Raw genomic sequence first — 23,455 nt, 5'->3', positions numbered from 1 at the left:
GATCATCATAGTTTGTAAGTGGGCCAGTGAGATGGCTCAGTGGGTAAGGGATGCTTGCTGCATCAAAAGAATGATGTAAGTTCCATCCTAGAGACCCACATGGTAGAAGGTGAAAACAAACTCCTACAGTTTGTCCTCTGACCTCAACACATACACATACCACACACATACAAATAAATATACGCAGAATGAATTAATGAGGAAATAAACATAGTGAAAACATTTGAAAGTTGTAAGAATTAAGGCAAGGTTTTGAACACACTGCCTAAATATATTCAAACACAGAATATAATCATCATCATCATCATCATCATCATCATCATCATCACAATTTACTTATTCTTTGCTCTGAGAAAAGAGCAATACTGACCTCCAAATGCTAAGGCATAGTCGCATCTGAATTTGAACTCAGGTTCTCAGACCCTTGATGGTAGAGGCAGCTCCAGGAAAACAATGCACTGTGTGTTAATATCTTGGCCCAGATGTCTTTGCCTGTGGCTGGTCAAGTCACAAGCTTAGTGAGCTACTGACCTTCATGAGGTTCAACTCCAAACAAGTTTGATGGGTCTCCATCTTTAACAATGATGGCTTCCCAGACAGATAATGGAGCTTTCTGGTTCATTGTGATAAGGCATGCTTCTTAAGAATGACTCTTGCAAACATGGCTTACTAAGACAATTTAAGCTTAAATCTCATTCCATGTCAAAATCTGAGTTGGCCCTTTAGCAAGTTATGTATTAGAACAGGGAGTGACCCTGAGCTATACTCTTTCTATTTCTGCCCTGCCTGCAGTGGTCACAGACTTGGGTAGTAAGGAACAGGGCTCAGGGACATCCTCCAGGGCCTAGGGATTTCTCATGGGGTACACAGGATGGCTTTCAAAATTCTACAGGGAACATTGTACTGGTAGTTCCCTTAGAGGTTTTCTGTGGTGGTCATTTATTTAAATACTTAGGCACTAAGGAATGGAACTCTTTGACAGGATTAGAAGGATAAGGAGGCGTGGCCTTGTTGGGGTGGGTGTGGCCTTGTCAGAGGAAGTACATCACCAAGGGTGGGCTTTGAGGTTTCGTAAGCCTGCCAGATCCTATTTTCTCTGCCTCCCCACCCCCTCTCTCTCTATGTCTCTCTGTGTCTCTTTGTTTCTGTCTTTGTGTGTCTCTCCTCTGTGTCTCTGTCTCTCTGTGTCTGTGTGTATGTCTCTCTGTGTATATGCCTCTCTCTCTCTCTTGCTCTCTCTGGTGTGTGTGTGTGTGTGTGTGTGTGTGTGTGTGTGTGTGTGTCTGTCTTCTCTCAGCTTATGGATAAAGATATAACATTCAGATACTTCTCTGTCTGCTGCTGCCATGCTCCCTGCCATGATGACAATGGACTTAGTCTTCAGAAACTAAAAAAGCCCTTGCTTAAATGTTTTCTTTTACAAACATTGCCTTGGTCATGGTGTCTATTCACAGTAACAGAACAGTGACTAACACAGTCTCGGGTGATCTGCCCTCTAACTCATAGGAATGCACACATGTGTTCATTACCAACAGCGCCCCCATCTGCATTCCGTATTTCCCTACATCGCTATCAGCCTTTTCCCTGGGTAAACCCATGTGCATACAAAGTCCACAGTTGAGCTCAGTTGGGTAAGCCTGCAAACAGTTCATGTGCATAGCTGGGCTCTGAGTGGTGGGTGGCCTGAGGACTCGACCTACCATGACATGAACAGAGCACACAGCTTTCCTCCCTCTGGCTCCCTGCCCCCTGTTCAGGAAGAGACTCAATGACTTAGCATCTTCTCTGAATTCCTTTTTATTAATTCTCCCCTCAGAAAGATTCTCCTAAAATTTCAAGTCTTCTGGTCACTTATGGTGAATAGCAGAATAACTCATCATATTTTAGTAAGACATCTGGAAGCAGGATTTCCTACTTTCTAGAATTCTCTTCAAAATGTAAAACTACCTTCTCCCTTTTATCCTCACCTTGGGACCTTTAACTAAAAGTACTTTCCATGGGAAGGGTCATTTTCAGAATCCTGTTAATATGTCACTATATTGGAAATAGTAGCACTTAACTCTTGCCAGCCTAAGACGCTAGCCAGGTTGGTAAAAGCTAGACATTTCTGCACCCACTGGTACTCGCCTAGCTGGTGACAATGGAAGGTTACATGAAAGTTAGGCAGTGAATGCAGAAGGAAGCCTCTCGTACACAAACATCACAAAGACACTCTTGGGACCCTGCCACTCTTGTTCCGTCCCAGAATAGCAGGAGGAAACAAAGAGCATCCTAATTTTCAAAGATGGAGAGAATTAGAGGAGTAATCACCTCAGTAAGATAGAAACATATCCCAATTCACATGAAAAAGAAGGCAACAGAGATTCCCCCAATCCAACACAACAGTCTAACTCTGTGTCCCGAGTAAGCCCTTCCCACCATCCTGACAGCCAAGATAGAGCCTGGCACTGACTGGGACAAACCTGTATTCCAGTCCTGCAGCATGGTTCACCTCCATAGCGATCCTTCTAGATGCTCAGCCACCAATCAATCAGGACATGTTCCCCATCGAATGGATCTGTAGTTCAGTGAAAGGAGGATATGCAAATGTGTAAGGAACAGCTATCACTAAGACAGCACTTAGCAGATGGGGGAATAAAAATGAGACAATCTAAGAATGAATGTAAGCCCTAAGTATGTACCTAGAGTTTTCCCCTCTCCAAAATTCAAATAAAAACAAATTAAACTCACTGTGAAAGTTTCATGTCCACTATGGCAGCCATGTTTTTTTATTTTTTTAAATCATCGCCATGACAAAGCAACCATGATGAAAATGGCATGCATATTTTGTTATTATTGACTGAAACCACCTTTTCACAAAACAATTTTCCTAGGTCTGTTCAGATAGGTAGTCGTATCCCTTGACGTAAATGTTTTATTTCATGGATCAGACAAGAAAGGAATTCACCTATGTTGTGTGTAGCTTTTGCTACCCCACCTGAGCTCCAGGAATGGACCATACTACCAGTTCCCAGCCCAGAAAACATTGGATCCTCAAATGAAAAACACAGACACAAACAGTTGTTCAATTTCAACTTGCCTTATTAACACAATTGCTGGGTGGCCTTCCCAGAACTCCCAGCTCAGCACCCTAAATCTACACTCAATTTCAGTTGCTCAGTCACCATCAGACCCAGCTCAACATCCCCAACTGCCTGTTTGTAGAAGGGTCTGTGGCCACTCCCTCCAATATCTCACATGGCTGGTTGGCATTTTTCTTTCCAAAGCCTATCAAACTTCCCCTTCCTTCCTCTCCTACCTCTGCCACCTTGCCTACAGGGACCCAGAAGTCCCACCTATTCCTTCCAACCCGCAACTGGCCCATGGCTTCGTGACTAACAGATCAAGAACCACTTGGGGAACAGGACCTTAGCATCAGAACCACCCCTACACATCTGAATGAAAAAAATGACAAGTGAACCAAGGTGTTCAATGAAGCCATTTACAATAAAAGACAATTTAACAAAAAAAAATTAAAAACATGTCAGCAAAATAGAAGGGGGAAAAATGAAAAGATCTGGGAGAGAGTTATCAAGCAGAGCAGCCTAAAAGCCACTCCACGGATCTCGGAAATGAGAGGGGGGAAAAGGGAAATCAGGACAGCTCCTAGTCTGGTTGATAAAGATGCTAGATTTACTCAACTCAAGTCTACCACCAATTATAAGTCACGAAAAGAGAGAGAGAGAAAACTTTAAATAGCCACATCAGTAGTAAGGTATTTCCAACTTCAGGGTCATTGAAATGAGGTAGAAGAGAGGGGTCAGGAGGATAGAGTCATTAAGTGGCTTCTAGGATGAGAGTAACACCTTGAGCGATCTTTTAGCTGACCCCATGCCTCCTGGCAGGCCCACACGCTCCCACTCAACTCAAAAGCAATCTGATGAATTGGAAAGATTCTGCTCTCTCTTGTTTAGCTGCTTTCCCTCAGTGGGAGTGAATGGTAATTTACCACAGGTATGAGCGAGAGGGGAAAGTGCATACAATCTGCATATTAAACACTGGAATACTAATAAAGACAAATGATTCTCCTCTCTGAAACAGCCTTCGCCAAGACCCTTCCTTCTGTTCTGCTTGGAGCAGGGTGTAGTGAAAACTCAAATAATATCTTTTTTTAATGAGAGAAAAGAAAGAGTTCCACTTGGGAGTGCCCCAACCTTGTATAGTTTTGCCGTGAACTTCGGTAGATGCTCTTACCTGTTTAAGAATGCATTCGTCCTTTAGTGCCCTTGAGGGATAGGTTTCAGGACACACTCGAGTCCGTTAGATTGGGTGGCAAGTTCCTAACAGAGCCTGTGCCTTGTCTGCCATAGGCTGTCAATCATCTCCAGATTACCTGCGCTCAGTGCAAATTAACAGCCATGAAAATACCTGTTACCTTGCGTTTGATTTCAAGAGTAACAACAATAAACACATAGAGATGTTCAGTGCCAATTTCTCTTCTCGGATAATTGTGATGCATGGTTAGTTGACTCTGTAGATACAGAATTCATGGGAACAGCCAGCCAGCTGTACTGCACGTATATTGTGAGTTTCTTACGCTTAAAACCACCTGTCCTAAGAACCGGATGTTAGAATCTTCCTGGCTGCGAAGGAGAATGAAGTCCTTTCTCTGAGCTTGACAGTGTGCGTGGCTTCCGGCTGTGAGTCGGCAGGAGCTACACGGAGCTCAGAAGCTCACTGGGTCATGCCACCTCTATTCTTGGTTCACAATTATTCATGATGTCACAAACAACTCTCCTAGTAGAATCAGGATTCAATCAAATCATGCATGTGCCAGGTGTGCAACAGGCCTTTGGTCTATGCCATGGCTTTGGGTCATGTGATGAAGGCTTGGTCCCCATCTGGTGCTGGTATTGCAGGATGGCTCTATCACTGGGATGCTCACTTCCTCAGAGGATTAACCCGTTGATTCTCTCACTGAACCAGCTCCTGGGAAAGAGAGGGAACTGGAAGACGAGATGTTACTGAAAGGAGCATGTCACTGGGGTGTGACTTTAAGGAGGGTGTCCTGTCTTTTCTGTCTTGTTTCTCTGCTTCCTGGCTGGCATGAAGTGAAGAGCTCTGCTCCACTATCACCCTACCTCCATGCTATTCTGCCTCCTGATGGGCCCACAACGATGGGGCCTGCCAGCACTCAAACCACTGGAACCAGGAGCCCAGATAAACCTTTCCTCAGTTAGACGTCTCTCCCAGAAATTTGTCACAGTCACATAAAGTCTGACTAAAACACCCGACATCCTTGGCCCAGAACGATCAGCAACAAGAATACTTGGAATGAATTTTTTTCAAAATGAAATTCTAACTTTAAACTACTTTGTTTCTAATTAAGCTGGATTCAGAGTACAGCTTTCATGGGAAATAAGAAAGATGCATATTTGTTTGATTTAGCTGTAGGCCAGGCCCCACGTGAAGACACAGAATGGGTGAAGAGAAAATAACGGCCGTCCTGGCTCCAGGAGTTGTACCCTCTAGGGCAAGCGGTCTTGCAGCCGTGATGCTTGGGTACACAGGCTCTGACAGAGGCGTGTGCACACAGTCTCAGAGACTACTGGGCACGCCAGGTACCCTCTGAGCAAAGCTCAACAACAGCCTGACACTGCAGAGGGGGTTCAATAGGGAATGAGAGACTCAGCACAGCAGCTGGGGAACCAGGGACAGAGTCAGTAACAACAGCTCAACGTATCTTATTCAGACAGAAAGGTACCTGAGGCTGAAGAGATAGCTTAGTCAGTAAACACGTAAAAGCTGCTCTTGCACTGCCCACCAGCTGAGGGACCAGAAAGGACGCTTCCATTCTGTGTATTTAATATAGAACATGAAGGTCCTAACTCAACCTACTCAAGGTTGTTCACCAGGGACTGAAAACCTTCCAATCACCTTCTTACCCTCAGAATTCTTCTCCTTGTGCATCTTCCTGTTCTTCTCACACTTCCTGGCTCTGTTTTATATTAAGGTTCACTTGCTGGTGTTTCTTCCCAAGATGGCTTCCCCTACAAAATCCACATAAAATCTCATGGCTGAAGCTTGCAGGGGGTACTCCTTGCACACAACTGCCCTTGGAAAATCAACATAAAGCAGTCCCTGGCCGCTGGGAGTTTGGATCATTGTCACGGATCCGTAATTGCCATAAAGGAAGAGCTAGGATGGAGTAAGAGTTCAATTGTCCCCGCCAGCGGGGACCCAGTTATTCAGGGTCCCGAAGAGGCTTTCTACCTGTGGGCCAAAATGGGGGTGAAGAGAAGAAGGAGACCAAGCAAGAGTTCTGTTGTCAAGGTCTCGTTTATTGAGAGGAATGTACAGCATTTAAAGCTCTGAGGCAGGAAATGAAGCAGGAACTGAAGCTTAGGGTGGGGGAGTTTGGGAAGTGCCCAAGGATATAAGGTGAATCACTATACTGCAAGATATCCTCCTATAACAAAGAGGCAACAGTCTTCCGGGGACATGTTCTTTGAAAAGGTCGAACCCTTCTCAGGAATCTGCTCAGGGACATCCGGTGTTTTGCTCAGGCTGAAACATCCTGTCATTGCTCCCAGGGTCTTCCTGGGAGAGGCTCTTAGTTCAACAATCTCAAGTCTGTATGGCAGTCAATTCAAGGTTAAACCTCTGTGGCCAAGCAGCCCAGAGTCAAGTAGCCACCTTGAGCTATGCATTCACAAAGCGGCTAGGCCCAAATCCAATACGGCTCACTGCATCTCCCCCGTTATTCTTTTATTTAAAAAAAAGGACCATTAGGTGGAAGTAGTGGTCTGAGATAGATCAGACATGCCTCACAGAGTGCCCAGCTCGGCCATGGCGAGCCACTCTTGCAGTTAGGACTGCACCCCAATGGCTAGGAATGAACTTTATGCTAACACACCGTTCTGGGCTATCACGTGTGTGTTATTGGGGAGAAAACTGGCAGAGGAGCATTTGACCGCCGTACATTTTAAACGGGGTGTAGCCACCTCTGTCTTAGGATCGACCTCTCGATCCCCAGCCTTATCTGTCATAGGATCACCTTGTCGCCCCCAAGGCACCATGTCTTAGATTGGTCAAGGGTCAGAGGAAGTTGCCCGTCCCTGAGGATAGCTACATTGGATCATCTTCTCATTCCTCTTACTTGAGCCCAGGAGCGAAAGAGTAGGAGCCAGATGGCATTAATATAAGAGATTGTAGAAATTGAGCCTCTCCCGATAAGTAGTGGGCACCTCATATGGTTCTCCTCAGCTGCTATGGCCATACCACCAAGGGCCTAGTCAAGCCTCTCCTGTAAAAATTTAGAATTCCCAATTGTTAGCAACTACTCCAGAAAGTTCACCCACTGTGCTAACAATAGATTGGGGGGGCAGGTAACTCCAGACACTGCAGACACAATGGCTGCAGCAGTAATGGTTGCTACAAAAGCAGCGAAAGTGCCAAGGTCTTTCCCAGGACAGTTCAGGATCAGTCATTCTTCTCTGGAACAACCAGCAGGCAAGGGAACTCTGTCCCGGTTATATAGATCTCAGACAACACCAGTTAAGGCAGCAAGAGTCACCAGGGGAATGAGGGGGGATCTTCTATCTTCCTCTCAGGGCAGAGGAATGACTCCAGGGACCCGAACCACGAGAGCTGAATCTTCACGTAATCAGGATCAGCAAGTCTCAGCAACCACCTCTGGCAGCTGGCATACTCTTGTAGCATCCTGTAGAAAAAACACAAAGATTCCCTCTTCCCCATATAAAATACCTGGACAGGATCATGCCAGTATGTGGGTCTTTCTATTTCACCTAGGCAGAAGTATGCCTAGTTGTAGGGTGCCATAAACACCAAACAAGAGTTCCTTGGCATACAAATTTTAACATTGAAATAAAAGGAGTATTATTTAGCATACAGGGATAACTCCCCCTATTTATTTATTAAGATATTGTTAAGATATTATTTATTAAGATAGGTCCTTGAGGATTAAATTGAGGACATTGAGCACTTGTATTTATAAATTGACTTGTATACCAAATTATTGTTTTGGTGATATAAAGAATGAGATTTTTTGACTGTTTCTATATAAGGCCTATAATCTGCCTGGTATCATTGTCCTCCCTTGCTAAGGGGTCTAGGCAATCCAGTTTGAGTTTTTAAATGGTCTATTAAGGAACAGTACTTAGTGCTCTTAACCATTAAGCCATCTCTCCAGCCCCTCACCAGCTTTATTTACCTAAACATAAGCATTAATTAGAGATGCCAAATCCTATAAATACTGTCCAGCTTCAGTCTTACTAGAAATCCCTGAGCCGGCAGGGTGAGGCTGGGCATTGAAAGTAAGCACGTGGAGCTTCCTCTTTTCATGAGGGTGTGTTATCAACTCCATTACCATTTTCAAAGAGCTGGGTCTATGGTTTTGTTTAGTTCTCTGAGCCAGAGCACTGAAAGGACAGTGAGTTGTCAGACATTAACACTGAAATCATCACTCACTGATTTCAAGTAGAAAACTTGTCTCCAATAAAGCATTAAGTAATTGTAATCAATTGTAAACCACAAGCCACACATTGGCTATCAGCATATGAATTGAAAGCTTGATTTTTAACATTTAAAAACAGTGGCTACAGCACGTAATTTAATAGTCTGTGTTGAAGCAGGGGAAACTTAAGAGAATAAACAAGTGATCCAATCATACATGTAGCCTTTTCATTAGATGAACCACCTATAAATACACTAAGCGCATATTCTATGGGTTGCATGCACAAATTTACAGTAAATAGAAAAGCATGCAAAGAGTAAAATTATCAATTTTGCCTGAAAATTTCTATATGTAATAGGCCAAATATCAGTATTTTGTAATAACCAATTAATTGCTGTTTGGAATAAGATATGTTTTACCAGGTTTCTTTTTAAAATACTTCCATGACTCTAGTCTACAATTTTGTACTAATACGACAAAAAGCTTTATCTCAATGAGGATAACAAACAAAGGCCTCACGCCCTCTGGTAAGGTGAGGTACTTAGCCAATTAACATATCCTTAGAAGCTTAAAATTAGCTTCAAACATTTTTTCTGGAGAAAAACAGCTACTCCCCAAATATTAAAGCTCATTTAGAGAGCAAAGGTTTGTAGTAAAAATTTCCATATATACTGAAAGATTCAAGGTTCTAACTTTTTACATTGAAGAAGCAACAAAATTACATAATATAAGGCTATTATCCATTCTTTTGTAAAATTTGTAATGATATCACTTTATGGGCTCTCTAAAATTATAAGCAAGCTCACGAAATGAAAACTCACAATCGCCAGGACGTAAATAATTTGCATAAAAACAATCCTCTAAATCTACATTGAAATGGCAGTTGGAGTAAGCAAACTGGCTGTAATGCTCTCATAAGTTCCAAAACCTCATCAATCCTTTGTAAATCCTGTAACAATCTCTACCTGTTTGATTCTCTCTCTCTTTTTTTTTTTTTTTTTTAATTATAAATAATTTTGATTTAGTCAATGTAACACTGGCAATCTTTAATCAAAATTTTTAAGTTCTCCTTTTAACACCAGACAGCCACAACTTTGGGAAGTCACCTGAGTTCTGATTATGTGATTAGGCAGCTGCCCTTGGGGCAGTGGAATTAACATCAAAATACAGGTAACTTCAGGGCAGACCACAACTTCGGAAAGACACCAAGTCTGTCCTTCATGCTACTAAGTTTGACAAAGAGACATTGCCCTAAAATCTTTTAGAAGCCTGGTTTCTAGAATAAGAGTTCCATAAAAATATTACCTCAATTTAGACCTGTTTCCCTAGGTTGGCCCATGTCACATGTTGTCTAGAATGACTTCATCCAAATTACAGTTTTAAGCCAACTTTCTGTTACCAATGTTACACCTTTTTTTTGAACCATATCCAATAACTTAAAAGCCAATAGTCCATAACCAAGGCATGTAGAGCATATTTATACATTTAGAACCAGTCAGAAACAAAATTGAAGTGGCTACACATATCTTTAATATTTAGACCAAGCACCATTTTTACTTTTCTAGCTATGATTTTAAGAGAAGCACCTTGTCACCTGCTAAGTCTAATAATCAGTTCATGCAGACACTCAGTCCCTGGGCAGTTTCTCCAGCTGACCTAGACTCCTAGCTACAGGTGCAGGGCTCCAAAAGCCAATTGAAACTTTTACATCAATGCGTGAATCAACCAGCATTTAAAATTTTAACCTTTTCTTTTAAACATGAAACACAAAACATTTAAACAACAAGAAACAAAAACCACAGACATAAACTGACAGACATGGACAGCTTGGTGCACCAAGGACAAACAATAGACATAGAGGGAAAAAACTAGATGGTGTCCCACCGAAAGGACCCACATATCCTACCTATGGGACCCAGAACCAGAAATAAGTATTTCTCCAATAGGAGCCAGCAGAGAGGCAGGACGTCTCCTGCTTTCCCTCTGTTCCTAGGAGAGCTCTGAAAAGGTTTTTCTCTTTCTCCAAAGCCTCTGCGGAGAGTCCGGCAGGACTGTTTTTCCCAAGCCCATTCATTCTCTCTCAAGTCTAGGGTGTAAACTATCTCTAGTCAGGGTCCAAAGACTAAAACATAACTCTAAAAGAACGAATACACAAAAACACTTTACCATTACCTTGTCCCTTTTTTATTACAAGTTTTACTTACGCTAGCCCAAATCATCAAGGCCTTTTCTAGCCCATCTTACCCCAAGGACACTTTTCATCAACAAAACAAACAAAAAAAAATTGATTAAATCCTTTTTCTTAACTCTTTCCTCTCTCCCTGAATGAGCGCTTGATTTCTCCCATGAATCAAGCCTCCTTAGACAATACCTTCCCCATGGCAATGGGACGACACTTATTCGACCGGTCTTACCTCCCTCTCCAGCGATGCACGAGCGATGCAGCCTGAAGAGTCCTCAATCTCTCCGCGGATCTCCTGTCTCCATCGTCCGGTAGTTGGCCGTACTTCGGGGTCCCTGTTCAGGCGCCACTTGTCCCCGTCAGCGGGGACCCAGTTATTCAGGGTCCCGAAGAGGCTTTCTACCTGTGGGCCAAAATGGGGGTGAAGAGAAGAAGGAGACCAAGCAAGAGTTCTGTTGTCAAGGTCTCGTTTATTGAGAGGAATGTACAGCATTTAAAGCTCTGAGGCAGGAAATGAAGCAGGAACTGAAGCTTAGGGTGGGGGAGTTTGGGAAGTGCCCAAGGATATAAGGTGAATCACTATACTGCAAGATATCCTCCTATAACAAAGAGGCAACAGTCTTCCGGGGACATGTTCTTTGAAAAGGTCGAACCCTTCTCAGGAATCTGCTCAGGGACATCCGGTGTTTTGCTCAGGCTGAAACATCCTGTCATTGCTCCCAGGGTCTTCCTGGGAGAGGCTCTTAGTTCAACAATCTCAAGTCTGTATGGCAGTCAATTCAAGGTTAAACCTCTGTGGCCAAGCAGCCCAGAGTCAAGTAGCCACCTTGAGCTATGCATTCACAAAGCGGCTAGGCCCAAATCCAATACGGCTCACTGCATTCAATGTAAAACAAAATATGGGCATTGGGAGGAAAGGCTCTGAGGCATACAGCCCCCAAGTTTCCAGAAAGGAGAGCAAATCCCTGCATGTGCTGTGAAGGCAAAGACATCAGCCTACAAGGGAAGGATGACCAGGAGCCCTAGAAATAAACCCCCAAGAGAATGCTAGAATGAGTTCTACTCAGAGGGTCTGGGAAGCCTGCCGTGTTCTGACCCTCTCCTAGGTTTTACTCCGACTCTCCTCCATTCTCTCTAATTCTCCTCTGCAAGCCGCAGAACTGAACATGACTCAGGGATGAGCAGATTCCCTGGCTGGAACATTCATTCGCCCATCTGATATTTCCACCTAAAGGAGTCTGATGGATGCTAAAGTTGTCTCGGCATAACAGGTGACGCTGTGGGACTTGGCTGTCCTTCCCATCAACAGAGGCACACCTAAGAACAGGAACGTGTCCTGGTAGCCCTCCTGGCGTCTTGCACCTGTGATTCTTGGTGGCTTCTCACCCACCCTGAGGCTTGCTGGCAGAGGCAGGGGCTGCTGATGACTGGGACTCCCCCTCTTCACGATGACACTTCCCCATGTTTATCTCTGAGCCACAGGCACCTCCAACAGGAACAACCGCCAGGGTTTGGACCAGGCAGGACCCTCACTAAGAAACATCTGCTCGAGAAGCATCCCCATGCTATTCTCACCTTGGGATCTCATTTGGCATGAGTTCTAAGACCAAATGACGTCATGATAAACTTGTAAGAAAGACACAGCGGATGCTCCAGTCAGATGCCTCTAGATGAGATCGTTAAAAGGGGGGTGAAAGAATTTTCGAATCCAAGTCCTCCAGGAAAATAATTTGGAGTTAATTAAAAATAACTTAAACCCGGGTAACGTTTCCAGGGCAAAATTCATCCTTTCTGGTGGCAAAGATTGGAAGAGTTACACTTTAAAAAAAAAAAAAATGCCATAAAGCGCCAGTTTGAAAGAATTAGGCTTTCCTCTAGATTTTTCAGAAAACAAACTGTCTTCTGTCCTTTCCAAAAGCCTCACCCAACAGCACCAGCCAAAGCACAGGCACGGCTCCATCAGGATGCCCTTGGCCCACCCGCAGTAACACATCTTTCTCACAGTATAATTTATTCCTTCAAGTATGAGTATAGTTCGAAGCTTCTCTTAAAAGTCGAAAACTGATAGTGTGAGCACCACACAAATTGAATATCTTGCTCCCTGGTCCTTAAAATCAAGAAGAAAATGTGCACGTGAGTGAAATAAGCATATATTGTTAAGTCATAAAGTACTATTTACATTGAAAGCACACTCTAGGGGGAAAAGGTTCTCCCCTCCCAGACCCCAGCATGTTGACAGCCAGAGTCCTCTACACGTTCAGTCTTGAGGCTCTGTAAGAAAGGAGAAAGGGAAAAGGAACAAGCAGCTAAGGGTGTTAATTTTAAAAATACCGTGTCCTTGAGAACAGCTGGAAGATAAACCATTTCTGACACACACACACCACTGTCTGTTATCCCATGGCATAAAAAATGCCTGAAAGGGAACAGGAAGCAGAAAGTTCTCAGTCAGAATCTGGCTGACTTCCTCAATGAGGCTTCTGGGGTCTGTAGTAAACCCCCAGTTGGATGGTGTTACTTTTGTTTGCTCACTCTCTAGCTGCTCTTGTAAGCCTTTGATTTGATAATATGTTGCAAGCTTTCTCTGGCTTCTCTGTAACTCCTACTTGCTTTTTGTTCGCTTTCTACAGACTTAGTGAACTCGCTGGTGCTAAGGGAGGTAGCTTAGTTGGTAGAGTGATTGCCTGGCATGTACAAATTCCTGGGTTTGATCCCCAACACTGCACAAACAGGGGGTGTTAGTATATGTTCACTGCATGGTGAGATCCAGGACAGCCTTGGCCACAGGAGTCTGGGTCTCAAAAACAAAACAAGAAGCTCACTCATTCTAGCCCAGGAATTTGGTTATCTTAGATCACTATCTGGATCTTATAGATCAGTATGGCCTTGCACTGCTGTGCTAACCTAAGTATCTTACTTCATGATATACAGAAGTAATAACACTTAGCAGTTACCTGCTTGTGGGAGCCGAATTGGATTTGGGCCTAGTTGCCTTGTCACTGTCTGGCCTTTGTCTTAGATTGTGGATCAAAAGCCTCTCCCTGTTATTTACGGCACAAGAAGTTTGCATCCACGGGATGTTTTCAGCCGGAACAAGACCCTTCTGGGTCTCCAGCAAGGTTCGGCCCCTGCTGAGCCCTGCCTTTGCATGTGGAAGCCTTTTGTCCCCAACTGGGAGCAGTCTGGCCAGGTACTTCTCACCTGAGTCAAAGAATTAAGTTGGCCTTCCTGGTTATTTTCCTAATTTATTCAGGCCACAAAGTCGGTCCTTTGTTACCGGAATCTCAGCCAGGGTTCCCCACTGTGTTTGGCAGATACCTGCTAAGTGCTGTACCTTGGATATATAGTTTGATCAATAAAGAAACTAGAAGCTCTCTTCCTCTTCTGGCTTGACACAAATAACCTGTGTATGTGTGTTTCTTTCATCCCACAGGCTTTCGCCCGATACTCAGTACTGTGTCCGTGCAGGCGCCGACACCTGCTACTCATCATGCTTCTGTTACTGTTTTAAGTACTTGTGTGTCTCTAACCTATACTATAATATAAATTATGATTTGCATCCTTTTTAATTTTTAATTAGTTTATTTATTTATGTCCCAAATGCTGCTCCCTCGCTGTCCCCCCACAAAGGGCTCCTCCCCCTCACCTCTGAGAGGGTGCCCCTCAAATCCCCCCACCCTGATGCATCAAGTCTCTGCAGGATTAGGGGCATCCTCTCCCACTGAAGCAAGGCAAGGCAGCCCTCTGATGCATATGTGCCTGGGGCCTTGGACCAGCCCATGTATGTATGCTCTTTGGTTGGCGGTTCAGTCTCAGATCTCCCAGAGGTCCAGGTCTTCCTGTGGGGTTGCCATCATGTTCAGGGCCTTCAATCCTTCCCCTAACTCTTCCACAGGGGTCCCCAACCTCTGTCCAATGTTTGGCTGTAGGTATCTGCATCTGTCTCATTCAGCTACTGGGTAGAGCCTCTCAGAGGACAGCTATGCTAGGCTTCTGTCTGCAAGCACAACATAGCATCAGTAATAGTGTCAGGGTTTGGTGCCTGCCCATGGGATGGGTCTCAAGTTGGGCCAGTTACTGGTCAGCCATTCCCTCAGTCTCTGCTCCATTTTTGTCCCTGCATTTCTTTTAGATAGGACCAAATGTGGGTCGAAAGTTTTGTAGGAAGATTGGTTTCCCCATCCCTCCACTGGGGGTCCTGTCTGGCTACTGAAGGTGGTCTCCTCGAGTCCATATCCCCACTAATGAACATTTTGGCTAAGTTCATCGACATTGACTCCTGGGAGTCTTCCCCACCCCAGGTCTCTGAGACTTCTGAGAGATCCCCACCCCTAGTAGCTGCATATTTCCATTCATTCTCCTGGCTCTCCAGGACCTCATGAAACGGAAAAGCTTCTGTAAGGCCCAGGGCACTGTCAATAGGACAAAATGTCAACCTACAGATTGGGAAAAGATCTTCACCAACCCTATTATCTGACAGAGGGCTAATATCCAAAATATATAAAGAACTAAAGAAGTTAGACTCCAAAAAAAATTAAAAATACGGTACAGAGCTAAACAGGGAATCCTCAACAGAGGAATCTCAAATGGTGGAGAAGTACTTAAAGAAATGTTCTGCTTCCTTAGTCATCAGGGAAATGCAAATCAAACCTACCTTACAGCAGTCAGAATGGTGAAGATCAAAAACTCATGCTATCTGTGATGTGGAGAAAGAGGAACGCTCCTTCATTGCTGGTGGACTGCAAACTGTTACAGCCACACTGGAAATCAGTCTGTCAGTTCCTCAGAAAATTGGAAATAGTTCTACCTGAAGACCCAGCTATAGGGCACCTGGGCATAGACCCAAAAGATGCCCTACTGAAATGATGACATAAACTCCATCTGTCTCCATGTAAGGACCAGGCCTGATTTCCAAAAGAAGGCCATGAGCACTGGCTCCAGGAACAGACCATAAAACCCAGAAACCAAGTCATAACCCCCCCCCCAAAGAACATCCTGGGGATAACCACAAGAATGGGAAATATCTCATCTCGAGACAGGGCCATCTGTGCTGGGCAGCCCTATATCATCCCATGGTTAAACGTTCATAACATAGGAATGCAGACCACTGAGCACCTGGGAAACCTTAGCACCCACCAATGAAATTTTAGATTACCCAATCCTTCTTTTAAAAAGAAATCCACTAATTCCCTTTAAGAAGGCCTGTATACCAGGGGTTGGGGATTTAGCTCAGTGGTAGAGCGCTTGCCTAGCAAGCACAAGGTCCTGGGTTCGGTCCCCAGCTCCGAAAAATAGAAAAAAAAAAAAAAAAAAAAAAAAAAAAAAAAAAAAAGAAGGCCTGTATACCTTTGTCTGGGGTCACCATTTCAAAGAATGGTTGACCCCTGAATGCTGGGTTGTTTCTGCAGAATAAATGTTCTTTGTCTTTGCATAGTATCTAAATCTGGGGTCTTCATTGGCAATTTTTGAACCCTTACACCACCATACCACAAGGACACATGCTACATTATGTTCATAATGACTTTATTCATAATAGCCAGAAATTGGAAGCAAACCAGATGTCCCCCAACCAAAGAATAGATACAGAAAATGTGGTTCATTTACACAATGGAATACCATTTAAATCCCAGCAACCACGTGGTGGCTCACAACCATCTGTAATGGAATGTGATGCTCTCTTCTGGTGTCTGAAGACAGTGGCAGTATAATCACATAAAACAAATAAATAAGTCTTTAAAATATATACATTTATATTTTTTTAAAAGTCATAAATTTTGCAGGCAAATGGGTGGGACTAGAAAGTATCATCCTGAGTGAGGTGGCCCAGACACAAAAGGGCATACATGGTATGTACTCACTGGTAAGTGGATATTAGCCAAAAAAAAAAAAAGTGCAGGATACCCATGATACAACCCACAGTCCTAAAGAAGGTAAACAAGAAGGGAGGTCCAAGTGAGGGTGCTTGAATCCCACTTAGATGGGGAACAAAATAGTCATGGGAGGGAGAGGGAAGGACCTGGGTGGGAGAGAGGAGGGAGAGAGCAATGGGGGACAGGATTGAGTATGTGGAGAGACAGGATGAGTAGAAACTTGCATCCCATCTTATATGATAAAACAGATATGTAAAAAGATTAGAAGTCCCCAAGTTCACAAAGCTTCTTCGGTATAAGGAAAACACTGGGTTCACAGCCAAGAGTTCTTGGCTTAAAGTCTATACTGTGATCACCCACACAGAAAAGCTCTCTAGATACCTAACTGCACTGGCAGGGTGAAAGAGATAACCATTTTCCATACTGGAAAAGGTATTTTGGTTTGTTGTGCTGATCTGAGGAATGCTCAGAGTCTCTCCACATATGATAATTATTCCTGCTGAGACGGACTGAGGCCACGTGGTCGAACCTTTTCATTTTCCCTGGAAAGCAGAGGCAGGGGTAATAAAGGGGTTCCCTTGAGGTCTTGGGTTTAGGTCTTTGCCTAGCTATGAAAAAGGACAAGGTCTGGCCCCAAACATCTGATTAACCTTGGGTAAATCCTAAGCCATTCTCTCAATGCTAAAATGAGGCTTAAAATAGATTAAATAGATGTAGCAGGAAATATTAAAAAAGGAACAAATCTCAGGCTAGTGCCGGCACTGGCGGGCCACATGGCACCAGCGTGGTGTTCTCATCTCAGTCAGCCAGACTGAGACTTGGCAGACTCTCTGACCCAGAGTTCCTGAAATCCACTAAGTTCTTTGGGCGGGTTGCTGCCATGCCAGCCCCATGCAGCAACTGCCCATCTTGCAGTTAGCTGTCACAATTCCCAGTAACCCGGCAAAATCAAAACTCCAGAGGCTTGTAATTTATCAGTCCGATTTATATCAGCAAATTCTCACCCCACAAAACGTCCACACAATAAACTCAGAGCCAATTGAAGTTGATATAAACTGCCCACCTAGATAAGACAAACCGTCCTGTGATTATCCATCCCTTATAAGATATTCATAGCTCCCTGTGGCTATTTAAAGCCACACAGACCTGGGTCGTCCTTCTCTTCCTCCATCTTCCTTCCTCCTCCTGTCTCTGAACTTTCTATTCTCTTCCTCTCCTCCCCTCTCCAACCTGGAAGTCCTGCCTACTCCTTGCCCAGTGATTGGTCCCCTGAAATCTTTATTCATTAGGGGAAGGTCCTTGCTGCCCACCCCACCTCCTCACATACCTAGGGGTTTTTCAAGCTGTACCTTCTGGGATGGGATGCTACATTGAATGAGTTGTTCTGGGTCAAAGAGCTTCATAAGGAAGGGAAATGTCTGAGAGACATGGGGAAGATGGGTTGTAGCATTGGGGTGAGAATATGAAGCTTTCTCTCTCTTTCTCTTCTAGGGACTCATATGAGAGCACAAAAGGAAGACACAAGCAAGGGAACCCCTGGTCAGATTACAGTAGGCCTGGAGGGGAAGGCCGTAGGCAGAGTGACCTCAGGAATCAGTTCCAATCCTTGGTGCAGGTTACCTCAGAAGTGAAAAACCTGGCCTTGGGATTCTAAATCCATTCTCAAGAGCAGGGAAATAAAATTTTCTCTGGGGGGAACTTGAGAGCAGAGGGCTGTTAAAGTTCACAATGGAGCTGCAGAGAAGCAAGAAACAGCCCCGCACCACGAGATAAGACAAGAAATGCTCATTATTGTCTATTTATGAGAAAGAAATTATCTCCCCCAAAATGGCTGCGTGTCCCACCACACCCTCATTGAAGAAAACTGCTCCAAGGTTGGTTTAGAAAGAAGGAGAGGAGAGGAGATAGAGGTCTGTGGGCTGAGGGATTACGATTTGAGGTGAATGGAAGCAAGACTCCGAGCTTTGGCGCCCTGGGGAACACAAACTCACAGACATTAGCAAGTGTGTTGGTAGGGAAATCATACTTCCCTCCACAAATGGAGAAAATGATCTGGGACCCAGGGCTCTGAACACGGAGTGACTCTGGGGTGATGTTTGGGTTGCATTGAGCAAGTGGCAGCAAAGAGTGTCCCCAGCCTGGAACCGATGGTGAGAGACCTAAGCAGAGGCCCAGAAACACAAGCTTAAACAAAGGGTTGGGTCCTAGGGTGAAACACATCTGGCCAGGTGCAGCTGCTAGGAGTCGCTGTCCCGTTGCGTTCCTTTCTGAACTCAGGAGATAACCTTTGTAAATGCTTCCCAGCAACCCCAGTGATCCTCCCGTGCAAATGGCCCCTGAGAGTCACATAGCACTGTTCCCCAAATACCATGAATCCTTTTGTGGCCTTGGCGCCTAAAACAGACATACACTTTAAAAGTCATCCTCCCCATAAACCTCTTACCCAGTCGTGTAATGCCAAGACTTGAAAACCACCACTTGCGCTTTTTTTCTTCCTTTAAAAGCCTCGAGGTTGCTTTTCCCTATCCTGTTACCTCAGGAAGGTTTGTGGCCCAAGTTCTTGATCTTGAATAAAGACTCTGCTGAGCTGGCATTGGAGCTGTGGTTCCTGGTAGTCTCTTCGGGGTTTTTGCAATCTGAGCACAACGCTGGGAGAGGGTGGTCTCGTCACTACTGATATTTGGAGCTGGATAGTTCTCTCGTAGGGGTTGGGGGTACCGCTGTCTGCATATTTCAAAAGCTTAAAACAAGCTGGATGCCAATGGCACCACCACCTCAAGTGATAACCGAAAGACGTCCCCAGTTATGTCCCCAAAGCCCCAGCAGGTAAAACTTCTCCCAGCAGAGAAGAACAGTGTTGGTTGAAGAGGTAAGACTGACCTACTGAAGTGAAACTTTAAAAAGGGAAGAGGAGTGTAGGTCACTCGGAGGCCTTCTGGCTGTGTTGATCCTGCTGAAGAATCTGGGGAGCTTTGGGATTCAAAGCATCATCGCCAATTATCTCAACAAGTGTTTTAACAAGGACCCTCCAGGTACCTATTCTTTCTTCAAGCTTCATTTTTTTTTTGTCTTCAAATCCTCATCCTTTCTCCCTCCGGAGGCTGTCAGTTTCTCCTCTACTTAAAATCTGGCGGAAGAATTATTATTCCCTTTTCTTAATGCTTGTCAAAGTTTAATCAGCCTGATTACCAGACGGAAAATGAATGGCTGTAAGATTCCAGTTTCTAAAAACAGGTGCTCAATCAACACGATTGTGCGCACCTGATAAAGGGCCCTCTGTCCATGACGCTGCAGCCTCCAGGGGGCGCTAGCGAACAAAGATTAACCCTCCCGTTGCAGAAAGAGACTGACTGGTCATGCATCCCTCAGTCTAAGTGAGTTGTTGTAACAGCCAAGTGAAGTGAAAGGCTCCTTCAGAGTCTTAACCCCGTGGTGTGGTGCTTGAAAGTTCAAGGCAGAGCAGGCTTCTTGCATTATCAGAAGTGACATGAATTCATTCTTGTTCCCCTAGCCTTCACGTACTGATGTCTTGGGGCTGGGACAATAATAGATCATTTGTTAAAATACAAGTGTGGGGACCAGGGTTCAATCCACCAGGACCCACATAAATAATTCCTTCCTCCCTCCCTCCCCCCCTCCCTCCCTCCTTCCCTCCCTGCCTTCCTCCCTCCCTCATGTTCAAACCTCCAGAGTTGCTCTAAGAATGAGAGACTGGTGCAGCATCCTTGTATTCCCTCACCCACTTTAAGGATATAAAAGGTTCGCCAGGGTGGCAAGTTAGACAATTTCTTCAGCAAGAGCTGGTGCCAGGCACCAGCTATGCCCACTTTGTTCCCGTCCCGGAGGGAATACTGCCTTCTTCCTGGCAAGTATGATGGCTTCTACTTCCAGAACTGACCCCAGCTGGACCTGCTGGTGTAGGCCTGTAACCACAGCTGTGTGGAAGTTAAGGGATGTCTACCTGGGATACAGAGTGAGTAGTAGACTAATCTGGACTTGGTGAGGTGCTAACCTTGGAAGCACAGAGACCTGTGTTTAATCTCCAGATACTACTTTACAAAATAAACAAAAAAGAACCAGACGCAGTGACACAGGATTGTCGTCAAGACCTGTGATGGGGAGGTTGAGACAGGCTTGGTTTCTGGGTGGCCTAGAATTCATGGTGAATTTCAGTCCAGCATCACAAAAGGTGGATAGCACCAAGGAGCTATGCTTATGTCTGTGTTCTAATTTACACACACACACACAGAGGCACACACACCTGTACATACACTTGCACACCTGTACACACACAGGCATGCACATGCTTGCACACCTGTATATACACAATTGCCTACCTGTACACACAGACACACACACTTACCTGTACACACATAGGCGCACACATGCTTGCATACCTATATACACACAGGTGCACACATGCTTGCACACCTGTAAACACACAGACACACAGGCACACACACACACACTTAGACGCCTGCGCATATACAAGCACACACAGGCACAAACATATACACACATGTACACACAGGCACACACACAATTGCATACCTGTACATACACATGCTTGCATACCTGTACACACACAGAAGCACACACTTACACCTGTACACACACAGACGCACACACATAATTGCACATCTATACACATACACAGGCACATGCCCATGCTCACACCCACACATACATGCACATGTGCATGTGTGCACACATGTATGTACATACACACAAGAATTTTTCCACCTGACTGCTACTTTGAGGCTAAGATATTTTGAGGTTTCAAAATACCTGGCCTACAAGGAATCAGCTTCCTATTCTCACATCATATCCTGTCTACATAAAAAAGAGACAGTTTAACACGGATCTGTGATCATCTGATTCTAAGCTGTTGCCAAAGGAGATGTCAGTCCATCTGTCTGTGGTTTCTAGGCCTTTTATCAATTAGGTCAGAGATAACAGGCAGCGTTTAAGACATAGGATAACTGGGGGAGTGAATTTTTTTTCTAAAATGGAGTCTGTGATGAAGGGCAGATCGTTTTTTCCTCTTTATGGAGTCCATTCAGGATCAATACCTTGGCAAAATAAAAATTTTAAAGAATTATTAGGAAAGTGAAAAAAAAAAGTCTCTGGTATCGGTCCAGTTGATTCAGGAGCCACAAACAGCTTCTGCTAAATAGCTCTTCAATGTTTTGTAAAGTCCTCAATTTTAATACTCATCCTCCACAACCTGCTAATGAGTAATTCACCCCCTGGCACTGGCCCCTAGTGCTCTCGGAGTAGGCGGCTCTGGCGTTGCGTCAGTCAGCTAGGGCTGTTAGGGCAAAGACATACAGACCCAGCAACTTCACAGAAACATATTCCTCACAATCTGGGGTCCAGAAGTCAGAGGTCACACTGAGTGTGGGCTTGTTTCTCCTGGGGTTCCATTTTCAGTTTACAGAAGGGACTCTGAGAATCTAGCTAAGTGCAGATATCTTTCTGATGCCCCACTCCCTCTTCTTGTAAGGACTTGGGTCCCTTTTGGTTTGTTAGGACCTCACCCCTGCCAATCTCCCCACCCACCCCGCTCCCAGTGGCCTCCTGTATCTTTCATTACTTCCTTAAAGGCATAGTCTACCAAGACGGTCACATGGAGGATAGCATGCTTCAATAAAACCAGACTAATGAAGGGAGAGGGGACTTACACTGGAGAAAGCCACAGTTTGAACAGAATGCCCCACACACGCTACCCCCACACCCTCCTTGCCTTGACTGCTGGACATGCTGTCTTTTCCAGGGTTTTCTTTTGATTCTTTATTTGCCTTTGGTCTCCTTGGGATTTTATTTTGATGAGTGAGTTCTGCCCTGTGCTCCCTCAGCTCAAGGGCGAGGTCAGAGCTGAGGTGGGCAGGTCTGTAAATCACATGGTTTCTCTAAAGTATTTGTAAGAGAGTGCTAGGCTCCTCTGTCCTGTTCCGGGCCCATCTTGTCACTTTCTGCCTTATGTGAGCTCAGACACACCAAACATTTTGTCAGGAGCACATAAACCATAATGACATTAGTTCAGCCTTGGAGTGGAGACTCCTCTTCTCCTTTCCACAAAAGAGCATAAATTCCTCCTGTCGAATTATATATTTTGTTCCAAAAAACATGTCTGCTTCTATGTCCTTAGAAGTCTGCTGATTTAACACATGTGTTTCTGGGTAGCTGTGTACTTGTGCTCTGGGTGACAGATATTCAGTAACTCCGCTCTTCCTCACAGTATCCCAGAGAACTGGTTTGTCCAACCATGTCAAATGTGTGTGCAATCAACTAAGCCATACTTAGCACATCGTGCATCTAAAAACCCTTCAAAGGAAATAATACAACCTCTAACCCCTCAAAAAAGAAGTTTTCTAAATAACTTACACTCCATTTATAAAAATAAGACAAAGTGTAGTTCTTAAGTGAGGCAAGAAGATGTGTAAGATGCATAATAGTCAGTTTCACACATGGTCAGACAATCTTGGACTTTGCTAATTGTACAGAGGAACACCAGAAACTTTCCTGGTGATACCCACTTCCACCTGCCACCGTTAATTAGCTGCTATTAATTTTCAAATCCCAGTTAACATCTGGTCACATTTTACACTGAGTTCTAGCTTTCGGTTTCCTTGGAAACATTATGTGCTGTTAAGGCTTAAAAATAAACTGCCTGAGCCTTTGTTCTTGATATAAACGTTAGAGAATTGTCCGAACTGTTTGGTGGTACCGGCTCTCTGTACTCTCTTACTAGCCTGTATGTTCATCACCTGGCCCTGTAGCTGTAACAGTTCCCACTAAAAGGTCACATTGTATCACTTCAATTGGAAGGCAGGATCCCAGGATCAGACATTATGCCCTGTCTGTTCTATAGCCCTGCAGTGATTTGTCTGCACTGCTGTAGCAAACTTCCTAAGACTGAAGAGTTTGCAAACAATGGAAGTTTATTCC

This window comes from Rattus rattus, chromosome 4 (assembly GCF_011064425.1).
Source record: "Rattus rattus isolate New Zealand chromosome 4, Rrattus_CSIRO_v1, whole genome shotgun sequence".
Lineage (NCBI taxonomy): Eukaryota > Metazoa > Chordata > Mammalia > Rodentia > Muridae > Rattus > Rattus rattus.
Note: the sequence above shows the minus strand (reverse complement) of the source record.